Source organism: Aythya ferina (assembly GCF_964211825.1).
Source record: "Aythya ferina genome assembly, chromosome: 12".
In the NCBI taxonomy this organism is placed as follows: domain Eukaryota; kingdom Metazoa; phylum Chordata; class Aves; order Anseriformes; family Anatidae; genus Aythya; species Aythya ferina.
In genome coordinates this window covers 16,532,716-16,558,852 of record NC_140308.1, presented here as the reverse complement: position 1 = coordinate 16,558,852, position 26,137 = coordinate 16,532,716, and the positions used below count along the sequence as shown (strand labels likewise).

Genomic DNA, 26,137 nt, shown 5'->3' with positions numbered 1-26,137 from the left:
GAAGTAACTAAGGGGTCACTTTCCTCAAATGGACATGCCCCAGTCATCCAGTGTAATCAGATATGCTAACCTTGTTTTTCAAAACATTGGAAGTTAAGAGAATAGCAAAGTTAGGGCATATTTAGGAAACACCATCAAGAAAATCAATAAAACAGCCTTTTGCATCCTTTCAGTTTGCAGTCTCTGACAGTGGATCTGTGTCTCTCAAAAAAAGCCACCATCACTGAAAGCTAAACAAGACTCCTTGAAATGTCACTTAATTATAGGTAGACAAGCATAAATACATCAGCGGCAATAGATCATGGTGTCAAACCCTAGACCCCAGAATGTGGTAACACTGCCTAGAAGTAAAAATGACATAGGTGGTATTTCACAGCTTGGGTCTGATCACACTAGCAGATAGGATGAGGAATATAGATTTAGAATTATATCTATTTATAAGCAATAGCAACTCTGTCATTTCCAAATCAGAGGTGGGGCCACTGACTGGCCCTCAAACTGGAACACCTCACAGAGCCCGAAAAAGATGGGTCCCAGTATCACACAATGAAACTGGAAAGAAAGGACGAGATTAGGCAGCCACTAGGAGAGAAAGGGCCCCATTTCATTCTTCTCACTATGATCAGTGTCAGCTTCATTGCCCCAAAGTCAGAGCATGCCTCTGCAGTTCCACATGAAGGGCTGTCCCCTACATACCTTGTACTGCTTCCACAGCTATGAGTACAAAAATTAATCTGCATTTATAGACACAACTGGTTGCAATCATGACTATGGATGTAAATACCTAAGTACACCTTCCTCTTTCTTTCCCAATCTAGAGAGCATCTTCTTTTCCCCATTAGCCATACAATTAATTTCAAAGTTCATGTAAACCATCTCTTTCAGTTTCTAGCCCCCTCTGTTAAAACGTGTGTTTAATTACTACAACTTTCAGAAACCTCTGGACATGGAGATACTTGACAGTAAACCCATAGGCTGAATTTCAGGAATCTGTTTTTAACTTTAGCATAGAACGTAAGTGTCTAAGCAAACTATATAAAACCACTAAGAAAAAATAAACATTCATTATGAAATCAAGTTCAGAGATTTCAAGCATTCTTGAATATATTTTGAGAGTTTAGACTGAAGTAATAACTTCATTGATAATGTCATAAAAATTGAAGAATAAAATTAAGATGTAGCTTATTAAGATTCTAAAATGGATAGTAAACTTGCACCAACATAATCTCTGTAGCAAAGCAAGGAAAGAGCCACTAAAAGTGCACTTCCCTTTCTGATTCATCTTAGGAAACTGTGAATTAGCAGAGACCCTAACAGCAGGTGTAAATTGCAACACAGCTTTCATTCCACACATAGATCTTATATTATCGGTGGGACCTCAGCAAGCGGATTGAAGGATCTGTGCAGCCATAGCTCTAACTGCTACACACTAGCACATTTGTTAAAATTATCTGGAACATAGCAAGTGCTTGATAATAGAATCAGACCACAGCACAAATACAATGTGTTCTTTATGCCAAATCTCTCATTATGAAGAAAGCTGTAAAAATGCAAAAATTTCTACCCTATAAAGGGACTAATAAGCATGCAAAAAACCTAAAATGCTATTTTTGATGTGACATTTTGTAATGAAGTGATACTGTAACATTATCTGGACAGCAAAAGGTTTCTGTCCTAGTTACTAAGTGTAGATAGCATTCACTTCTATAACTGTCAAATCCTTTTCATACTATTTTAATTTGCAAGAGAACCTGACTTTGCTATGGAAATGTTGTGATAAAGCCTAAAAAGAATTTATCTGATCGAAGAAGAATGTATTACCTCCATGTGGAGGTTTGCTTCAAATCTTGCATAAACACAACCCACTTTTGTACAAAAACAGATAATGGAAACATAAGGGAAAATATAACTCAGATCTTTAAGTTTGTGGGGTTTGTTTGCTTGTTTGTTTGTTTTAGAAATAAAGTAAGAAAAGAATATTTACCCACAAATAAGGTTTATAAAAAACACCTTACATGCTAGTATCTCCATAATAACATCTACTTGTCAAAATACTAGGCTAACAATCCCCTACTGTAATATACTTTGGATTATGGATTCTGGATTATTTAGGGATGTTTAGTGGTTATGTATAAATTAAGTATACCAAGTTACTTAAAGAATAATTTAATTCCAAAATTTAAATAGTCTCAATCATAAAAAAAAAAAACGCCATCTGCAGCTACATAATAATTTGTTAATTGAATATAGAACTAAGATCAGTGCTGTCATCCCATAAGTTTTAAGGTAAACCACTTAATGCAGTCATTCAGTGAAATTTCATGAACACCAACTCATTTGATAGTTAGTCTGTGAACAACTGTGCTCATCAGTTCTACAGCAATACCAGCCATCCTACAATACATAGGACTTATAAATACGTGTTTGGCCAAATCCTCAAAACATATTCATTTTGGTGGGTTTATATGTAATCCACTTAATAGTCTCTCAAGATACATAAGAAATGAGATAAATATGAAACATGAGCCTGTTCTAATCAATGGAATCAGCTGTGTTATACCACAGCCTATACTCTGGCTTATCTTCTTCTGGCTGAAATAAAGGTAGAGCTTTACTGAGAAATGAGAACAATAAATGGCCCAAATAATAATAATAATAACAATAACAATAACAATAACAATAATAATAATAATAATAATAATAATAATAAATAGTTGTGGGGAATATAGACATACATTGAAGAAGGAGAAAGAGAATGCATAGTATGAAGACTGCATAAGAAATTTACTCTTGTAAAGACATTTTTTAAGTCAGGCTGTTTGGTTCTCAAGTAGAGGACATTGACACAGTAAAATCCTAATACACTGTCTACTGTAGTAAGGCAGTAATTTGGGTGAGTCATGTACGCATTTGTAATCTAAACTTCAGTAGCAACTATACAAAAAGATTTGTTATTAGAAGATGACAGGGAATTACTATTTATCCTCAACTCTCTTTCATGGACAGGTTTTCAGAAATCTGTAGCTTTTCAGTAGCTTTTCCTCCCTTTTTGTGGGATGTTTTTATGTGATTTATTTTAATCATGGAGTTTATCATGCTCTCACATGCTATCTAGTAGATCCATTAACTGTATTGGATTCAATTCAGGTAGTCCTATTTCCTGAACCTCATGTACAACAGCAACTTTAACCACTGTTATTTCCAACATTACCAGTTCTGACACTCGCTTGCTTCATTAAAAATGAATAATAATAACAATAAATTAAATTAAATCAAATCATCTATCTAGAAAGAAATTCCCTTGCAACTGCAAGTTTTGGTGACAGTGACCCTAACTGGATACCTATACTGCTGTGATTTTAGCTATTTTTCCCTGTCACATACACGTTTCCACGATTTCCAGAGTGTGACATGTCTTTTGCAAATGAGAAATTTTCCAGATACTTTTCATTTCTCATCAAAATATTTATCAGCTGATCTGTAACTAATTCTGATCTGCTGCTCTTTTATGGAACAAATTCATGCACAGTTCACCTTTGAAAGAAATAAATTAAATGGATTAACAAAAAGATATTTTCAGACTATCAAAAAAAAACACAACAATCCTACTCTCAGTGGATAACATTAATGGTCTACACAGCATGGATTTTTCATTTCATTTCCAAAATTTAACTACCATCTTCTAGAATCTCAAAAGTAGCCACTCCCAATAAATTCTTCTATGTGATTTCATAAAAAGAATCAGATTTTTATTCTAGTGCTTGGAACAAATGTAAATTCCCTACTTTTAATTTGCAACAGACTTTGAGTTTTATAGAGTGCTTCAGGTGAGTTGAATAATCACACACCTGCAAGAAATTTCCCACCAACAATTATAGCCCGAAGGAATCTACATGTTGGGCAAGAATCTTGATGTAAGCAAGAAAAGACTAAAAGTCTAATAGCAATCTACAAATCAGCATGAGAGAAGAACATCACATTAAGTGGAATACAAAAACTAAACTGACAACAAAAAACAAACAAACAAACAAAACAACCACCAACAGGTAAGATTTATGGCTTACTTATTTTGTATCTGATTTTACTGAACCTCTCTTGGTTGTCTGATACATGTGACACATTAGCATACATAAATCAAGCCTAATTATAAATTGTTATACTCTCAAGGAAAGCAAAGGCTCAGGATGATATCAAGATGTGCTTGAGGCACATGAATCAGTATTTATACTCACTGTGGAATGAACAATAGAAACAGAAAAGACTTGATCTGGATAGCAAGTGGCAGAAGATATTAATCACTCCTTGTAAAAAAAGAATATTATGCAGTCTTGGAGTTTAATTCTTTAGATTGTGATGCTAAGCTTAGTCTTTACTCTCCTCCATAGTCCAGCTGTTTGCAGAAAGTTTATAAAGATCTCTATGGGAGCAGAATAAAGGCATACTCCTACACCTCATTTGATTACTAAACACTGTACCACAGTGTACCACACCCTGTACCACAGCTATTGAATGTGACAACTGCTAAACAAAAGGGATCTTATCCCCTATCATTATTTCTACTTGAGGAGGATACTATAATCTACCATGAAAGAATCTCAGAGCAAAGGGCTATTTGTAAATACTATGATAAGACACTGGCTTTAACAGAACACTGTCTCTAGCAGTCTGATAATAAATAGATGAATTAGTCAGGGTAACAGATAGACTTTGGAATATGATTTTTCTCTCCTTTCTTCCCAGAAAGCAACAGTTTTCACAACCACTGTACAAAGTCTTCTGCATGTGTGTCTGTGATAAAGTGTTACTCTTAATGGATCAAAATATTTGATATGAGCATTTAGCAACAAATCCTGCCTAAAGAAAGGGGAATTTGCCTTCAAATTCTTTCACGCAAAGAGCTATTAACAAAAAATCTCTGAGAATATATTGATATTAAACTAAGCGTATCCCTGAAACCTGAATTCCTCCTGAGCCTTTTATCTCCATTTGAAAAATGTCTCTGACAACTGATGTTTGCCCTGATATTGTCAGTTTTTTCTTTGTATTGTTGTGAACGTTTCAGCAATAATTCTAATGCAGATCTCTTTCTAGACTTTTACTGGATATCAGTAAGCCTAGCCAAGTGTGTTTGGTTTAAATGCACAGCAATTTCTGCCTCTACATAGCCTGTTTCAGTATTGATCACTGAGACAATATGTCTAAAAACACGAGCACCCTTTATACTGTGCTGTCTCTCACCTCCATAAACTTGCAGAATTATAACAAACCTTCATTTACCCGTTTTACGTGTGAACAGAAGAGAGACAGTAAGCAATCAAATTTGAGTATCAAAAAGAAAATAGAAGAGCAGTAGATGAAATATATTTATCAGCAGCATAAATAAGACATTACCAAATACACAGAATACTAGCAAGAAAAAGTGGAAGTAAAAGAAAGAAGCACACCATATAGGTTTGATAGGATATTATTAAGCTACTTGAGTAAGCTTTATAGAGGCTAAAAACATTTACAAATCATTGAAAGCACAACACGTGCAATATCATTTTGTGGTTTACCTGCCCCTGATGAGCCTCACCTGGGGCTGTCTGACCCTGCCTACCTTCACCAAGCCTTATCCTGAGCCCCCCATTCATGAGCAGGCATCCCTGCCTGGCTTTATCCCATCCCTATGAAGGCGTCTGATGCCTGGGCTAGGGGCTGCCCCTCTGGCCTGGCCTGGCCTGCTCCTTTGCTGCAGTCAACAAGGCAGGTTGTGCTGGCCCAGAGGATTACTCCCAGCTCTTGTTCTGTTGCTGCACCCTGAAAGTCTCAAATATGTATTTTTTTCCCCTAAGTAACGTATTCAAATGTGACTGAGAACTTACTCACCAGTTCTTCCCTGAAAGATTTTTCATGATGAAATTAATGCTGTGACCCCCTTTCCCACTAGTTTCAATAAACTGGCTCCTGAGCATCTGTAATTGCCATGTTGCAAGCAATACCTGAGAGCATACTCTTTCACATCACCTGCAGATGTATTTCCTCAAGTCAAATGAATGTCCTTTATTAAATACTACTTACATTTAATAGCAACTCTGAAAAAAAATTCTCTCCCATATGCCCATGCGATAACACATGATCTCAGGAGATAATTGAGACAGCTGTGCTTTGTACTAATTGCTTTGGAGGCTCTATGACACTGAAGGTATGTAGTTATCCATCAATTCTCTAAACTCTCTAAATAAGTGCTCAACACACGGACTTCACCCTGTAATAACCTAACATGGAATTACCAGGAGGAATCATCACTCCATCCCCTAGCCATCTGCATATATACTGTGCTTTAAAGATCTCTGCCCTTCAAGCAGTGCTACCATTTGTTCCCATGCCCAGGCAAGGCTTGGTCTGTTTTTAGAACAAGGTCATTCTTTCTATCCCTTTCACCTGGCCACATCACAGGAATCATATTGGAGCTCAGATGTCATGCCACTGGATGGAAAGAGATCACTGGAGTACATATGCAACAACACCTCTCTGTCATAGGAATTGATTTGGGGCTAAGAATAGGAAAGATAAAGCATGCTTGGGGAAGGACCAGAAAGTTTTCTCTTGGCTGGAACCTATCATCATATACATCTTGCTGTAGTTTCTTTTTCTCTGACAAATGGTGTTTTAAGATAACCAAATAAAAGACATAGGGAGAGATAATATCTTAGATTTGGTATCGTTGAAAAAAAGTGAGCAAACATTTGGGCAAAAAGTCCCTTAACCAGATTAGCCCCCCCCCCCCCCACCACCACACACACACACACACACACAAAAAGGATAAATTTGAAGCAAAAAACAACATTAAAATCAATAGCTTAGTTTAACCTAAGTCAAACACAGATTTGAATGAAAAAGCTCTTTCAAAGATTTAAAATGATATTTGGCTTGCCACATGTTAAAACAAATATTCTCACACCATAATCGTTTCAAGGAAATATCACACTATTTTTGTAAGCTGTCAGAGTTTGTCTCAAGACCAGCAGACTTCTTAATATAACTCTCAGCTTTTATTTGGCACAATGTTCTCTGCTACACATCTCCACAATTAGACATCTTCATTTTCACCTTCATGTTCTTTCGTTTTATACCCTTAGGCATTGGCTTCTGTCATGTAGGTCAGCTGGTGAAAGAGCAACACTTTCTGTCAATAATTAAATGTTTTTGCATACAAGAATCAATCAACCTCTCTCTCTTTTCACATATATATACGAGTGCACACACAATTATCCCCATTACTTCATTCTCTGTACTAATAAGTAGATATTACTCTGTTTATACAGATGGACATCCCTATGGTAGAATTCAGTATTTCTCCATAATGACCAATAAGATAATTAACTCACCACGTTCTCCAGCCAGCAACTAAGTACCAGAAGAAAAACTATGACATACAGCAACCCCCCGTGGCAGCGGGGTTGGAAATAGCTGATCTCTAAGGTCCCTTCCAACCCAAACCGTTCTATGACTACGATATACTATAACCTGAAAAGTATTACTTTCAGTGCTTTAATCAGTGTTAACATTAACAACACTCATCTCTGCCAAAGCATGAAAGTATTGACCCCCTAAAGACCTATGTTAAAATATGACAGTATTTTATCCTGGAATTTAATTTGTATTTGCTCCTAATTAAAATACGCATGACACATCTCTAGCACTAACCCCAGTTGTAATCAAGCTGTGGTTTGTGGCTTTCCATTGCAAAATTTCAGAAAGAAACCGAGGGACAATAGTAGTATAGGAACAAATCAGAAAGAAATCCCATGTAATTCATTAAGGAAGCAAATCAGTGTCACACAGTTGTACAGAGACATGAGTCAGTTCTGCAGTGTCTCAGAATGGTATTAAATAAATAGACAGAAAAATATGCAAAGTGTAAAGAACCAAATTATTCCCAGTGGACCTCACAGGGCTCAGTGGCTGCATTTATGTTCAGTGAGTATTATGAAGTAAAATTTGCATTTCTCTTTTTTCTCGTAGGGACAACCTTCAACCCTCAGCAGCCTCTTTATTCTTAAAACTTCAGAAGATTTTCTTTCTTTATGGTATTTTCTGGGGACCATCTTATTATTACTGCTATATCGCCTCCAATGTGGTTTACAATCTGGTGTTATCCATAACCATATTGGTTCTACCTAGATTTTAGTGAAGTCTGGGTGAAGTAGGTACATGCTGTGGCTCTCTGATCTGCCCAGAAAGCAGCTCAGGTCCTGTCACAATCCTCTTCGTGCTCTTCTCTTAGCAAATAAATCATTAGTGACTCAGTAACACTGGTACAAATCAATCCCCTCCAGAAAGAGTCCTATCTATTCCCATCCCTTCATTTTTTCCTCTGCTTTTCTTGGCCAAAGAAGAGAGGATATATTGCCCTTTTAAAATCATTATCAGGTGACAAACAGGCAGCCCTTAACCTTTCCCCTGGGTGGTTTTACTATAAGATCCGTGGGTTTCAGACCAATTGTTATGGACTGTTGGATCTTTTTTTCATTCAGGTTCCTGACTCTCAGCTGAAAGATTATGTTCTTATTTTACAGAGTAGACAGAAGGGGATTATGGAAATGGTCTTAAAGAAATAAAAATCTGAACTTCATTGTGACTATAGAAATTGAGATGCTGAAAAATCTGAAGCCATTTGTGAAGGGCTTATTTTGAATAGAAATTTACTGTGGCAAGGTGAGGCATGTTTGAGGCTGGAGTGATGGGAGAAGAAAATGCTCATAAAAATCTTTGGAGCTACTTTTTCTTTCTATAATTATTTTTTTTCTAGGAAATGAAGGACAAAGGTGGGACCAAACCTTTAAGATATGTTGCCTCCTTCCCTGCACCCTACTTCCACTACTGAGAATAGTAGAGCAACAAATCGCTCATCCAAAGAAAGTCCAAAACTAAAAGGACTGAGAGTCTACTGTGAATTTTCCATTTTGTCAGCTTGGACACAGCCTCTACAGAGCTTTACATTCATGGGGACCTGTCTGCTTTGGAGAGACCAGCACTAGTCTCTGAACCCTTGTATCTCCAGAAAGCCTCATGCTGAAAAACTATGACACCTTATGGTCAAGATTCAGTAACTCTTTAGTTCCAACATTTTTGCCAAATTCTTTCATTTGTCTTTCTCCATTTATTTTCCCTCTGACAAAGAAGTATTCTAAGGGAACAATACATTTTAAGAGAGTAAGAACTCAGCTGAGATGAAAAGCAGTTATGATTTTAAGGTGTGCTTTAGCCGCTATCAGTTGTACTGTGATGATAAGGTTGATGTTTCATGATGACACCTGCAGCTTCTGTGATGGGTGTGATTCTGTATTTTGTTTTGATACACTCGAGAAGCACCCTAGAAATGTTACATTTCCTGGCCATAACATATGACTGCCCATCCTCCAAGCCACCCTGGGATCAAATCAGAATGAGAGGCAGTGACCTTTCCCTTGGGGAAAAAGAGAGTATTAATAGGGAGGAGAATAACATGTAGTCACTCTCTTAAAACATAGAACTACTTCCTTCAAGAGTAGCTGCCACCTCCCACTGAGAAAGATTCTGGTACACTCTTTCACACTGTCATACTTAACTTCTGAGTGATCTTGATTGAAATCAGTGGGGCTACTCAACAATGAAAATAATAATTTTGAAAAAGGACTGCACAACCAAACTCAGCCCAATGGTGGTAAATCCTTTGATTCAACATCAGTAATCTGTATTTTTCCTTCTTTTCTTTCACCCATTAGGTATATTTTCATAAAACTAATGATACTTCATTATTTATACTTTTAAAGAGCAATCTCATAACTATTTGCAACATTGATATTTAATTAGTAAAGCATGATTAAATTTTTATGCTTTACATGTCAGAAAAAAATGGAGCAGTATTGCAATAAATTTGCCAATATTGTAACCTCAAAATGTATATTTAGGAATTCAAAAAAATATCCACCATTATCAAACATAATAACAAACCATATCAGTATGGGGCATCATTCTATCTGGTGCCTATGATAGGGAACCCAGAAAATGTAATCCTGTTAGGATTCACCAGTTAATAGTGAAAAATATTATTTGACAATTCTCTGCTCACTAATGAAACATTACTGACATACACATACAGTGATTCCAATCTTGATACGTCTATAATTGTATGTCTTTAATGTTTTTTGATTTACAAATAGGAAGATTCATGTCCATATTTTAAAATGCAATTTTAAATATAAAATATCAATGAAGTGAAAAAATGAATTGTATTAGACTGAACAAAAGCTAGCAGGGAATTAACCAGCAGAAGAAATAGTAGACTCATACGCAAGTCAGCTGAAGGAATTAACTTGTTTTTCCTACCACATCAAATGAAAAAGGGGTCTGCAATGCTAGATATAATATTAAAATAGAACAAATTATTCTACTGGTTACTATTCTATTGCTTCAACAGAATTTAGCCAGCAGGGAACTTGTTCTCTACTGCAGAAGGACCCTGTTTATTTGGTTGGGGACTGTCAGGTTTCAGATTTTACAAGAACTTCAAATGCAAAACTGGAGTTAGTGCCTGGTTGTGGATCAGTTCTGGTTTCAGTTTCTCTCAGGCAACTTAATTTTGTGTTTACACTAGGCCATATGCAGGTGTTACTACATGGCCAACAGCAATTACCAACTTAACATATTAATACAGACATTGACTGAAAAGCAAATGTGAACTTTGTTTCCATCTCCCTTGGAATCGTCTACCAGCCCCTTCCTGCTAATGGTTAACTTGGTAAGAATGGAAGGGACAGACTGTCAGTTGCAAAGCTAAAATAGTTCCGACTTCAATAAAACTCAGTTGCTTTAGAGTTACACTGACTCTCTCCTGGACCAAGATTTTTCAGAAAGCAAACAAAGTAAACAAAATATGCTTTTCTAGTCACAACTCTGAAATATATCCTGAAAATTAAATTTTGCCTTCTCCCTCAGGAACTGGAACCTTGAGACTACAAAAATGTCAGGTTTTAACAGATATTAACCTTTTAATTCCAGCCTCTTTTTCTAGAGGCTGCTGGGGTGATATGAAATACTGATGGACTATCCATCACACAGTTTCTGCCTATGGGTCATTGCACAGCCTTAAACAACCGCAGAAACCAAAAGATAAATCTTTTGATGAAATACTTGCAATTCTTTAGAGACATTTTGAGCTAATACCAGTGTTTATCCCAGAGTGGTTTCTCTGCTGTCAGCAGAAGCAAAGCATGTTTATAATGCAGTTTGCATCAAGACTGAAACATGGTTCCATAGAGTAAATCTGGGCAACGGCCAGGCAAAGCACCTGGAGACTATTTTGTCTGCATTATTCACAGAACAGAATGCAAGACCAAAAGTCAAAGTTCACCAGCAAGCATCCAGAATACAAGGCTCTTTTTGAGATATTTAAATTTTAAATGATACATTTATCTCAAGTATTAGAAGCATTTATATTCATGCGTTACCAAAGAGGATAGTCCTAAGAAGAAGCCTTCAAGCTTAAAATTACACACACATATTTCTGGAGAGAGATGTGATTATAAAGAATGCTAAGGAAGAAAACAAAGAAACACTACATTTTCCTCCAGATCTGGGCATGAGTTTTTTGTTCTTGCATTTCAGAAATCTATAATAAAAATAAAAAGCAGCAAATAAATTATATCTAGATAATCCAATGCTCACAGATATTTAAAGGAAACATATTTTGGGGACCCTGACAATACCTCCTGTGGATCTCTTGCAACATTCACCATGAGACTTTTCTACATCTTCTGTTCCCTTATCTGAGAACTTGCACATTACTCACAAGAAAAGGTACTTGACAGTTAAATAAATTACATATGGAATCTTTGCACTATGAAACCAAGTCCTTCCCCTCTCCTCCCCCCTTATCAAACACCACTATTGACTGGGGAGCAAAAGCCCCTAAGATACTAAATCTTCAGACCATGAAGGGAAATGGAATGGTTTTCTAATGGAGTGTATCTGAGTGCCTCTGGCTTTTAGAACCTGTCTTTAAAGTCTGCTTACTGAGGCATAGATGACCACTCAAACACAGACAGATTTGTCACTTTGGTTTTCAGGACACCCATCCTGTAAAGACCACAAAGTAATTGCCAGGACTTTAGTGGCTAGACCTTCTCTTGCTATTCATGAGGTTCCCGAATTGGATTTAATTTCATGCCAGATTTGACTCTATCAATGGAAGACCAGCTCAAATGATTTCTTAAGAAATGCCCAAATAACACAAGTCATTGTTACAAATCTTTTTATGCTCCATAATGCAGAGCAAGAAGAGATGTTTTGACTGTAAAAATCAAGGTATAGCTACCATTGTACCATTGACTACTGTAAATATTTTAGAGTGTACAGTTACTAAGAACATACTTTTCCTTATATTTCAGCCATTTTATAACTCAGGCTTTCAAGGCCATAAATCTCCACAAAAGCACAGTAAATCCTATAGTTATAATGTGTTTTTCTTTGTTGTTGTTGTTGTTGTTTTCCTTTGTCTCAGCCTTTCTGGCTGAATTATAAGCCTCATGATGTTGTGGTTGCTTAACACTTCACAAACTCTTGCAGTTTAATTTTCTTGTTATTGGGGATAGTAGACTGATTGTGATCTTAGGACCAAAGTCAGCATGTAAATGGCTGACCTGAAATAAGCTAATTCTCAGATATCCTGTTGGTAAAGAACTCATATAAACTCAAACTAGGATGATGGAACTGAATTCAAGAGTTCATACAGATACTGGGCCTAATAGGAGTCAGATATCATAAAGAATGTCACTAGTAAATTTCACAATACTCATCTCCATTTTACATATGGTCAAAAAGAAGCAGAAAATAGTTTGATAAAGCCTCCACAGAAAGACACAGTTATGAATAAAGCCAGGATTCCTGACTGCAGACTTTACAACCTGACCAGTTATCTGGCAACTGAAAGTAAGTGCAGGAAGCTGGTGTCCTCCACCACTCACACATACACAGAGAACATGATGGGAACTGAAAATATTGGGGTTCCTGTCTCACCTCAGTCTTCTTATAACCCTCTTCAGTAGCTGTGACAATTCCTAATTCAAACATAAATAGACATTATCAAACTCCCAGGAAATAAGCAGATTCCATATTCCAGTTCCTGTCCTATTATTATTATTATTATTATTATTATTATTATTATTATTATTATATTTATTTTTAACCCAAGCCTTAGAGACCTGGCCAAGCCCTTTGGGGAATAAACAAACACATATACAATCAAAACCCAGCTCATCTATGTACTGCTAAATAACCTTATACTTAGCCAGAAAGCCATCCTTTCATTTTCAACATCCATAATTAGATCTTTATGGGGCTAGATAAAGCAGCTTCCAATATGCTATAATGTAGTATAATAGCCATACTGATTTACACCATCTCCTTCATAATAGGAATGTTAATAATAATCTTCGATTTTTTTATTCCTTTCCCAAGACTGGTCAAAAAGCTCAAGAGCAAGCTTGTTTTACGCCAGTTGAAGACTTAACCCTTTGCGTCCAATACAATGTAGAATCAAACATAATACCCAGCTCTTCTGTAGTGTCTCTAAAAGCAGCATAGAAGTTTAATTTAGGACAATACTGCATTTTTAATGGATGAGCTCATAGCTCCCAAAGTATTTGGAACTGTTTTACCTCATCACACAACTGAGACCACAGGAATGAAATGAACAAGGACCACTGTTTGTTTCTGCGTTTCTCTTGCTATCACCAGAAACCACTGTCAGTGGTTTGTGTATTTAGAAGCTGTACAAACAATTCCTGTGTTTTGCAGTGTTCCTGTATTCCCATAGAATGCACTATAGATGAGCAATTTCAAACTTGCTCAAACTGTAGATTCATAAGTTTCATGAAAAACAAAACATCAAACAAACAAAACAAACAAACAACAGAAAGTTGAGAAAAATAAACTGAAATGAGGTAACAAAAAATGCATTAGAGCAAGTAAAATGGAAAACAGGGAGAATATGTGAAAAATAGATTAATGGGAGAATCTAATTTCTTCTCCCTTGTGTTAATCTGGCTTTTATACTGAGAAGATACTTACACATCTTTCTTTTACCAGAACAACAGAGAAAAAAGTGAAGTGACTTTATAAGTAAAACATAGCAAAATAGTAACTATGCAAAGAAAAAGGGTTCATGAATTTCACCTGGTTTCAGAACTCAAGAGAATAGATCAAAAGATTTAATAAGAATCAAAACAACAATAAATCACAGTAGTGTAGGGGAATAAATTCCATTCAACACAAAAGACAGAAAAATACATGTTTAGATTTATATTTAAATTAACCAGCACTGTAATACAAAATTTCATTTACTCATACAAAGTCTTTATTTCAACCTGTGCAAATGCATCATGAAAAATATCTAAGTTTTCTCAGTGGTGAAGCAAGCATAGTTATGAGTCTATTTTTAAACCCTTTTCACACATACACATTGAAGACCTGAAGCCTCCAGAAACATAAAATCCCATTGGATATGAAGGTACCTAGTTGTTTTCCACAAGGTTTCTTATGAGTCATTATGTGCCTCTATGAAACTGAGAGACTGGGGACTTTTTTCTCTGTTTGTTTTTAATTAAACAAGAGAACAGAATGTTCTAAGTACCTCTTCTGGTAGGTGATGATACAACACCAGCAAAACAATTGGATGAAATCATGTTTCCTTGCCTGCTTCAGGCTTACTAGGAAATTAAGGAGCAAAACAAAAGCCAAAATATCTGGAAACAAAAAGATGTCTCTTCTCTGCAAAAATACTGTAGATCACATGAATAAAAAGTTAAAATAGGTTCTTTACACTGTTCCTGCAAAGAGCCGAAACCACTGCCAAAAACATAGAAAATGGAATTCAAGACAGCTGCATCAAAGAATCTATTGTTGGCCTGGGCACACTAGTACACAAAAGCAGAGAAATTACTATTATATAACCACCAAGAAATGGAAAAATTATTATTTTGGTCAGAAACAAGTAAAATTCTAATTTATTTAGAGAATATTGGCTGAGATTTTCAACTGAATGAAAAGCAGATAGATGCCCAAGTCCCCCTGAATTTTAATAGCATTTAGGTTTCTTTGAGAAGCTAAGCCAACACTTTCAGTTGAATTGTTTTGCATAATAATTTCATGGCTTGATCCTGATACACACAATTCCCAGTGTGTTAAATGAAACTTTTGGGTAATCAGCATCTTTCAGCACCTGACTAAGAAAACCCAACTCATAGAACTTCTTGGTTACTTGCCTTCTGGTTTAAAAAATAATAAATAAATAAAGGGCTATAGAACTAATTATGCAACCAGGCTAAAGAAAATCACTGGAAATATTTCCCTAGGTGAACTTTCGGAGTATCAGCTAACAGGAATGAACCTTCCCCAGGCAATCCTCAGTACAAATAGCCATCCGATTAGGATACCCATACTGAGACTGAAATGAGAGAGAGTCCTTTGTACAGTAAGAAATGTCTTTCTATAAAAACTACCCTTCCTCTCACAAATCATTTAGTAAATATGTTTTGACATCGACAATTGTATATTGTGTCATTATCAAATAATACACAAGTCAAAAAATTAACGTATCATCATTAAGTGTTCATCTAATACTTGGAAGGCTTTCAAAAAAGGACTGTAACATGCTATTCAATGTATTGATGTTGAGAAGCATGTGAATATAAATATCTACAATGAAAAATTTGACCATGTTTTGATTCTTCTAACTATGTATCTTTTCATAGATGAATTGATAGTGATCTGTCATTCAGATGGAAAACTTTGGGGCCAGAAACTCTCTTGGAATTGGTTGGGCCTCTAGCAAGGAGGAGAGGAGATACTTGATTTTATGCTTTTTGCACATTCCTTTCAGTGCTAAGCATATGCTATAGTGTTAAGCATGTGTTTAGAGTTTTCTCTGCATCAGGGCCAATAATCTCTATATTATTTCTGAGCATGAGAGCAGTAGGATAATAACCTTGTCTATGGTACAGTAGAATTCTGTGCCTAAACTAAGCAAAAGTAGCATGTTTATTTATCACCCAAAGTAACAATGGTATATAGTTACATAATTTTCACGTGGATTAGAATTCTGTACTATATGACTGTCAAATTGTTTTAAATCCTAAAAATGAGATACAATTAAGGGACATAAAACTACCACCTGGTTCTCAGTCTAGTTGTTGTTAGCTCAACGATGACAATATTATGGTTGTAATACAATAACCCTGCAAAAACAATATTACTGCTGAGCTGTCTGCAGCATAAGCAGCACCCGAATTTAAAGAGTTTTTGAAGCAACAGGGTATAGAAACTGCCAGTATGTTTTAAAGAACTTTCTTAATTACTTGCTGTACTTAAACTAGTTCAAGCTCACAGATGAAACCCTCTGATTTTCTTCCATCCAGCTGGATGCCGGGTGACCTCAAACTCCCAGTGAGACCTGCAAAATCTGTGCTTGCAAGGCACATCATTGAAAGCTCTTGAACCTTTGCAGATTCACTTCTAGCCATTTTTGCAGTACTAGAATGATTTCATCCAAAGTACAGACAACTCAGAGGAGGTTTAAATAGATGCAGCAGAAAGCCTTCAACAAAACCCTTCAAATTTCTAAATTCAGATAAGAAAAAGTAACCATTCTCCTTAGTCATTAGTCATTTCCATTTAGCATGACTCTTCTTATACAAAAATGCTAGATTTCCAGAGGGAATACCAATATGATGGCCAAGCTAGATACCAGAACATGATAGTTGAAATAAAAATCAATACTGAGCTATACAGATCCTAAAATACACAGAGAATAAAATTGTTTTTCACTGTAATTGTAATTTCAAAACCTAACATATTCAGTACATTTGATATTGATTATTTTAGCAGTATTTCTGAAGGCTAATGGATACAGTGTGTACTAGCTTCGATATACTGGAGTACAAAAACTGCTTTTGTTGTCCTAGCAACAGTCAGGAAGAAGTGATCTCACAAATCAAGTCCAATGGAAATGCAGTGCTTTACTGAAATAGACAACTAAATGATTTTAAAAAATGGCAGCTTAAAAATACACTTTATGAACTTGAATCAGGCCTTTCAAAAAGGAGGGAGTAGAGGGTGAGAAGTGTGAACTCATGTTTTACTAAAGAATAATAAGTAATAAAGTAATTGGCCAGACAGGAATATTTTGCATATGTATCTGCTCCATTTCCTTTGGATCCTAAATGGGTAGAGAATTCCCATCTCCTTCCATTACCGGGGAGCCATATAGGAAGCTATTGCTATAAGTAGATATGCAGGTAAATCTTAAGAGGTACTTTTATTGCCACTGCATTCTTAGGAAAGCATGATAAGGTGTAAAGAAGGAGGAGGACTGGATCTGTGTGTCATTTCATACAAATACAGTCAAGTGTATTGTGTTTCTTGGAAGCAGTGTCACTTCTTCGGAAGTACAGAAAGTAAACTGAGGATGTTACTCTATGCACACACACCTGTATTGTTTTATGTTGCTGTATACTCTGAACATCCCACTGACCACCATTATGTGGTGACTAACCGCAGAATCAGATTTGTTGCCTGCTGCAACTAATGAACTGAGTAAGTCTGTCTCCATGTACATTAATGGGTCTTATACTATGCTTATTTTATGAACATCTTCAACAAGAATCCGCTGAGGAACAGAGTGTGAAGAGCTATACATATTTCAAGTTCCATTTGAAATTGGAATGAACCATGGAACAAAAATAAATCGTGATGGATCTTGAAGAAAGTGGGAGGATTAGTTTTGCCAGATTTATGGTGAACTGAACTTCAATCCAGTCTCATAAATGTTTATTTTGGATTGTATCTGAGATGCTAGGATCAAACATGTATAAACTGAAAGTGATGACATACAATTAACACTTCTGACAAGGATTTAGTGTTCTTCAGTTAGCCAAAGTAGGAAAAGTTCATAGGAATGAAACCTCAATATCTAGTCTGCTCAAAGTGAAATCAGATATAAGAAAATTGTATTTTTGACATATCTGAACAGATGCATTAAAAGCTGATAATCATTTATAGTTTCATCAGTATATTGCCTGTACATACAATCGCAAGAGGACAATGATCATAAAGAGGATTAAAATATTTTAGATGAAGTTTTGCTAACTACTTTTGCATAATTAAAGTAAATTAAACACAAACAAACAAACAAACAAAAATGAAAACTTTTAAAAGGACTTTTATGTAGCTTCTCAGAGTTAAAATACAATTTAGAAAATCCTAAAAATCAGAAGAGTCTGAAATAGATTAATTCCCAGTAAAGTCTGATGTAATTAAATTATGAGGTAACTACGTGTTTGGTTAAAGAAAGTATACTTTGTACACATTTTTATACATCATTGCAAGGGAATATTGACAACCTGAGAGCATGATGGAATTCAGAAGTGAACAAATCTTTCTAGAGTATTGGAGCACCTAATTATCATGAAAAGCCTAAGTTCTACTTCCTGCAGAAGACATCAATCAGATGTATGCATCTTTTAGATACACATAGGAATTTTTAAAAGTGTTTATTTTTCCTCATCTCTAACCCACAAAAATGAATGAGTTTGGGGGCATTTTTGCTTCATTGCCTTATGGCAGATTTTTCTGAAATCCTACTATTAAACATATTTATTATCTCATTATTGCTATATGTGCAACTATAATCATATATGGTAACATCCACTTACAGTAGCGTGCTCCATTTATGATGCAAGTTTGCTTTATTCTGTTGTCATGTATTGCTAGCAAACTTCTTAATTACATACTTATCTAAATGTAAACTACAAAAAAGATTTTGTTTAGCTTTAACTTTAAAAGTAAAATTATAAGCGGACAGCCACCTAACCCCTAGGACAGAATGGGCTTACAAAATCTGTTATGAGAGGGGAAAAAGGCATGTGTGTGTGAGAGGGTTGTTTGCTTGTTTCTGTTTATTTTAAGAAAGCATTTGAAGTCTGTTATTTTTAAAGCATGCCAACATGCAACTTCTCCAGCTACACTGGAACCTCAGTGGAACTCATAAATGAGCATCCCTACTCAATGCAAAAGTGTCTCATTATCTTTGCTAATAACAGGTTAGAGGTGGCATAAGCTAATAATAATAAAAAATATAATAATTGCTGTTTAGCAATGCCAGTATTATCACTTCTTGATTCCCTTCTGTGGGATATCCTCACTCCCCCAGATTCATGGGATTCTGATGTAGTTCTCAAACTCTAAGAAAGACTATCGTTGACTTCAGCTACCTACACGTTATGTTCCTATGTCAATGGACATGTTCCCTGCCCAGCTTTAGAAGACACTTTTAAATGGTTGACGAATCAAGCACAGGAAGGTCAGTATTTGTTGGAAGTCAATATGTACTTTTATAGAAGCATTTATGAAAGGAATTTAAGACACTGAATAGTAAAATCAGACACTTAATTATGGATTCATATAAGCCAACATGAATACACCAGTAGAAAGGTCATCAAATCTGTTTAAATATATAAAAGGAGCACATAAACTTCATGCTGAAAGCAAGAAGAATCTGTAAAGTTTGAGGTACCTTTTGTTTTGCTTTGAGTAAATACAGCACAAAGGTCTAAATCACACTGGAATTCCAGCACATCTAGTTGTTGACAGATGTTGCAGAAACACAGAATTTCACAACCACCAAATAGATTAGAGGAATAAAGGGAAGATGTATGCTTTGTCCAACTTAGTTTAGATCTGGTCACCTCCTTAGTTTAGTTTAGGTAGAGTATTACATCAGCTAGAAAAAAAAAACAGCAGTCACCTACTTCAGTAGTGAGCTTGGCCCAACTCAATGTAATCGGTTCTACAGATGCAGGAAAATGTGATTGTCTACAGACAGGTGTTGCACTCAAGCCTCATATATGTATTATCTAGTAAAGATTTTCTTGTTTAGGAAAGAAAAACTATTGGGAAAGACAACAAATATTGACACCAAACTTATTTCAAACCTAGGAAAAATAGAAACAGCTGTTCTTGGTTTGGTCTGGCATGGTCTCTGTCACTGGCAGCTGCTGGACCTGCCATGCTGCTTTCCTCAGCAAAACCAGGACACTGATATAATAGAACAGAAATAAGTTCACAGAAGTGAAACAATCAACCTCACTGAAACACTCAAATCTGCTCTAAACATGTGCAACAGAAAGCAAGCATAAAAAAAAAAAAAAAAAAAAAAAAACTGAGAGGAAGAAAAGCAGCCGAATTTGGAAACACACATAAGGACAAAGGCAAAAGACACTTAGTGTATCAAAAAAATCTGCACACAATAAAGTTCTTATGATGCAGTGATTAATATAACTTTGTGGTCCCCCAAATGCCTTTTACTCATTCTATTTCTTATGCAATCTGGAACAGGCTGGTAGTATTAGCAAGGCAGAGAATGGAATTTATGCCTTTCATAGTTCTTGCACTGTAAAAACAAATTTTGATTCAGTTGTGATTTCAAAAGGAACTGTTCCTTCCTTTAGATGTGAAGACCACTGTAGATGAAGGAGAGGTCTTACTAAACCATTATTAATTCTCAGGAAAATAGTCTTGATAGTTCTGGAGTGCTAGATTACTATGTGCTAGATTAACAATGTTGAGAAATAAAGGTTTACAGGTTTCATAAATACGCAAATAAAGTAACAGGAAACACGGTATTTCTGACTTGTAGAATGCAAAGCATTATTTTCTCAGTTGTATTCATTATTTATTTTTTTTAATATGAATCCTCCATGATTGCCTAGAATACAGACAGCAAGTTGGTAACCTCATTAGTAGAGTATCCATTATAATAACAAACGGAGAGACATAAGTGCTGTTTAACTAAATCAGTTTACACCACATTTCACATTGATTTAAATCAGCAGATCCTGCTCTTTTTGTAAGAAAGATACAATTTGAGACAGTTTAACTCTAATACTGCCCTTACTTATTCAATTGGCTCCAATGGTACAGACATCAGTTTTCATCCCAAACCCAACTGAGAATCCCCAGAACACCATCTTCGACAACCTGGGTATAATTAAACTATATGCAGTCTAAGGATGAACCATGATGTTTTCTTCTTATGTGTGTCCATGTGCTGTGTATTTGGGGAGACAAGAGTATAGACCATTACAACAAGCAGAAAGCCTCATTGTAACCTGCTGTTGATCAAGGGAATTCAAACACCAAAACAAGAATAAAAGTTACAATGCAAAATGTAATGGGGCAACACAAACTGAGGTGGATTAGTTAATACAGTCAGATATAGAACAATTTTCAAATATTCAGTTAATTTCCACTAATGTTGTTTCATCCCTTCATCACAATGAAAGGAAACAGACTGAGTTCCTCAGTTCAACTCCACAACTCAACCAAATAGGCTATATAAATGTGCATAAAAGATGAGAAAACAGTGTATCCAGTAATGAAAGTCTGGCAGCACTCCATGCATAGCTACCTGATTTCAGAGTTTAGTATTTGCTATAATGAAGAAAAAATTACTTATGTCAACTAGTTACATTCAGCTTGGTTAGAGACACATCCATTAGGGTATACACATGTAGAAAATGCAATGTATTGCTGGGTTGTTGACAAACATATCAACAAAAATAAATAACAGATGTAAATACTGCTTTTACTCACATTGGAAGGTGATATTATCAATGAGAAAGAGTAGTACATTTTTCAGAAAAGATTATACAATTTCTTAAGTTAGTACAGAACATCAAGTATTTGTTTTTAATTGGTTGACAGATATCCATCTAAAACCAGATCAGAAACAATTATATCTCCACTGTCTCCCACAACATAATGTGCCACAATCAAACAAGGGTAGAATAACCAATCATTTTTTCTTACCTTCACCTCTTCTACACAGCATAACTGACTCACCTTCAGTAGAGAAGATCTTGATTTTAAATAAATGATAAGACAGGAGTCAGGTCCCCTTGAGAGAATTCTGGAACAGATGGATTTAAAAATGCTTTAACTCATCACCCACTCATCCTATACCATCAACTATTATCAACTATGATTTCATCAGCACTTGACACTGCCACCATAGCACGAAGGACAAAATGATGCACGTATTCACAGGTATTGCATGCTGTATTTTCTATCTAGCTAAACAGAAGATAGATTTAAGGGAATCACTAGAATTGTTGTAGATAGAGTTATGCTCTCAGAAGATTTCTGAATGCTTAAGTGAAACCAGTCATCCACAGGACCAATGACAGAAATGTTACAAACATTCTAGTACTCCTTTATCCTACTGTTAGTGCTGTGGCAAAAAGCAAAGAGCCTCAGAAACAAACATCACTTACAAAGCACAGTAAGAAAAAACAGGATTCAGGCCCTTCTTCTACAACTGTAAGGTGACCAAACTGAATCAGAACAAAGGAAATGGACGTATGGGGATTTTATAACATAGAAGTTCACCCTGTCTACAGTTCTGTTTCTTTTCTTTTTTATTTATTTATATTTTTTGTTAAAAGAAATACATATAAAGAAACCAAAAGAAATATAAAATAAATATAATAAAAACTGCATTAGGGTTTACATTGTATGATTAGTGATTTCTGTAACAATGTATTATCCAGACACAACCCTTTTTAATCTGTAGATATTCCAGTGTTTCACAAGGGAGAACAAGTATCTCTATTCTACAGATAAGGAAACAAAGTCAGAGCAAGTACTTTCCCAAGGAAAACTGAAAAGCTGGAAATAGAATTCAGGTCTCCAGTGCTTAATCCTCTCCTTTGTGTCCCTCTATGCCATGATGAAAATTTGTGTTCCACTGAAAATGCATCTTTTGGCAAAGAGTTAGATTTTATAATTGCACCCCAGCTGATACAGCTGCATTAGAGAATGCATGGCTCTTTTCTCATATATTTTCAGCTCTGCACCAAATCTTTTCTACAGTGCACGCTTCTGTATCATTAAGAAGCTTCAGTATTTATTTCATTCTTCCTACCTAAGCAGATTGAAATGGAGGAATACCAATTCCATCCACCAACGTTATTGGTTTAAAAGCATGAGAATGGGAGAAACCAGTAATAAAAATTATCTTCAAATTATGTCTCCAAAGTGACAGGAAAAGAATCACAGAAAAACAATCCTGGAGCACATTCTACCTCCAAGACACATAGGAGCAATGAGTGAATTCCATCAGCCTCAGTGAGAGGCTTGGACCTCAGTAAAGTAGTAAGGTTTGCCACAGCATAGCCTCTCTTCTGCACCCTCTTCATATTTGCCTCTTATTTGATGTCAGTGCAAGAAATCATTTGCCTCTGTTAAGGAAAACAGTAAAATATTGTTGACCTTTGGACAAAGCAGTAAAATGTCAGATTCTGCTCTTTTACTTTCTCTGAAAAAATCTTTTCTACATAACATTGTCCTTTCTTTGTAGTAACACATTAAATTGTAATCGGCTCCCAGTATATCTAGTCTCCACTGAACAACCACTGGAAAAATCCATAGAACAGATTTATTCTTTTTGTTCCTCTTTATTAACTTGGCCCTGCAGCATAGAAAAAGTAAACATTGCTCCGTAGCTCCCTTGACTTCTGAGGTTACGTGCATGCTCAAAGTTGGGCTAGTGTCTATACAGTCAGCTGAACAGCCCTAATTGCTCCTGCTTCCCTTCCCTATATGCACACAAACCTGGTGATGAGGATGATGAGTTTTTCTATAACAACTCCAATGAGGTAAGCCTGAGGATGATGAGTTTTTCTATAACAACTCCAATGAGGTAAGCCTCTAGTGAAGATGACTGCATTCCTTGGAGTAAAGGCTGTTTTTCCAGAATGAAGTCTTCTGTTTAGGGAACCACAACTTTCCCCTGTTGGCCACTTGTTTTTCTGAATGACTTCCTCTGTTATTAGGGCAGCTGTGATCCATACATGTTTTCTAAGTTAAAGAACAAAAAGAAGAGAAAAAAAAAATCCTTCAGTGCTAAACGAGTCAAGGATACATGTATTGTTTATACATTGTCAAAAATGTATTTGTCTTAAAGCTATGTTATCAGATATATAGTTGCCCTAAGGATCAAAGTCTAAAGCAGAACCACTTTCTATTTTAATCAGGCCTACAAAAATAAGTGGCTATATAAGAGAAATATTTCCCTTGTTTTTACATTATTATTCAAATAATAATAATAATATTTTTTATAACCCTGCTTTACTGAGTTTCTCTGAGCTGTTAGACAGAATAGAAATAATCCTCTTTTCTATAAAGATGTACTGACTATTAAACAAAACAATGATGGATGCCATTATTATGGCAGAACTGATGTCCATTTATAGTGAGAACAGTGACATATATGTTTACCTAGACCTTCAAGATATTAAGGTTGAAAAAAGCAAAGTTCTTAAATAAGGGGGGCAGAAATGGGGCATTTGGATGGCAATGGACAGCTGTGGCCTTATAGCTCACAATTAGCAAGTAGAATAGAAAAATGTCAATAATCTCTGGTCCCCATCTCTCAGTTGGTACCTTACAACAAGCTTTAAAGTAAAATAGGTCACAAGGAGTACGATAGCTTAATGACCAGATAAGCACAAAAGTTGTGAAAGAAGCAAATGATCAGAACTGGCTGAGACAGAAGGCAACACACAAATTCTTAGAAGATTTGGAAAACTGTTTGTGGGAGTGCCATTCCCATTCAAAGGGCAGAACTGGCATGGTAGAACAATATGATGGAGTCTACTGCACAATTCGTGAAAAAGTATTGAGGACTAAAAAAAGAATTAACTTCAGCAATATCAATATGAAAAAAAAAAAAAAAAAGAAAAAAAAATGATACAAAAATTACCCTTAATGGACCTAAACTCACCCTATGATGATACATTTTACTTTTTTATTACTTTCTCATTTTTAACTATTGTTTCCAAGAAGTACAAGTGTTTTTGGAAATAATTCAACCTTATCAAATCTTGTTCTTGTAGAATTTAGGAACATCTTTCTTAAAGTAGTAGAAATAATGTTGAGCTAAATACTCCTTTGACTGGCTATTCCATATTATTCTAGGGATTTTTGATGCCACATACAATTCATTATTCTCAGTATTTGGCATGACAGTGGATGAAAAAAACAAATTTTCATCAATTATACATTATTTTCAATAGAATTTCATGTAAAATTCCTAACTTTCTAGTGGAAGATGCTAATAAATGATAATCTGTCAACTCAATTGCATACTGCAGCCTTTATACAAAGCTTTATACTGCTCTGTAGGCCCTCTGAAGATAAAGGGCAAAAGCCTCAGAGATGAAATTGACATTAAAGTGTGAAATTAAAGCTAAGAAGACCCAGAATGAAGAAAGCACAGCAAGAGAAGAAAAAGCAACAACAAAAACATTATAACAAGACTTAAAGTCCCTCTGAAAATGCATGATTGTAAAGAATATCTGAGTCAGCAGAAATAATACTGAAGGCAAGCTACTCATATGACAAAAAGAACAAGCAGAGTTGAGACTAGAAAAAGTCCCCCATAGTAATATTTAATTTCAAAGAACATGGCGACTGATCCATTTTTAAGCTTTTTTTTTTTTTTTTTTTTTTTTTTTTAAATTACATTTGTGCAAAATAAATGAAAAATATCAATGTAATGCCTGTTTTGGGGGCGTATTAGATTTTGAGCTGGTCAGCTAACTTATGCATCCTGCAGCGACTGATCTTATCACAGGAAGTCTGCTTCAGTTATAATTGACAGTACCAGTCTGCATCCATCATTCATGAATCATTCTAGAAAACTTTGCTGCAGGACCCCCAAAATATTGCAGGAAGCCAGAAATTCCCTAACAGTTGTCCAAAAGGCAGCTTGAAATCAGTGCATGTTTTTTAAATGTTGGGCTGGCAGAGAAGAGAACCGATCTGTGCCTTACTAAAATCCAATAGTATCTCCATGGACTTACATGGAAAAATTCAAAAAGCACAGGTAGAGGCATTGTGGCCACCAGTAACAAAACACTTTACAGGCACTGTTGTTCAAGTAACACCTGGATGCAAGTGTAATAGTTTATCCCAGCCTAGGTTATCTAGACTATTGTCCAGGGAAACAGTGGATGCCCCATACCTGCAAATGTTCAAGGACAGGTTGGATGGGGCT

General features: G+C 35.7%; 2 long non-coding RNA genes across 3 annotated transcripts; one reads left to right on the top strand and one right to left on the bottom strand.

Annotated features, from left to right (window-relative positions):
- Window positions 1–3,920: 3,920 nt before the first annotated feature.
- Window positions 3,921–9,815, top strand: LOC311443338. 2 transcript variants are annotated; one of them, XR_014697231.1, is made up of 2 exons: window positions 3,921–4,046; window positions 8,795–9,815. It is a non-coding gene; the product is annotated as an uncharacterized lncRNA (long non-coding RNA). The 2 variants fall into 2 exon arrangements; XR_014697232.1 differs by lacking the exon at window positions 3,921–4,046 and adding an exon at window positions 8,573–8,700.
- Window positions 7,027–23,743, bottom strand: LOC311443337. The gene is made up of 3 exons (XR_014697230.1): window positions 23,692–23,743; window positions 21,922–21,988; window positions 7,027–7,147 (listed from the first exon to the last, which is right to left on the bottom strand). It is a non-coding gene; the product is annotated as an uncharacterized lncRNA (long non-coding RNA).
- Between the last annotated feature and the right edge of the window lie 2,394 nt (window positions 23,744–26,137).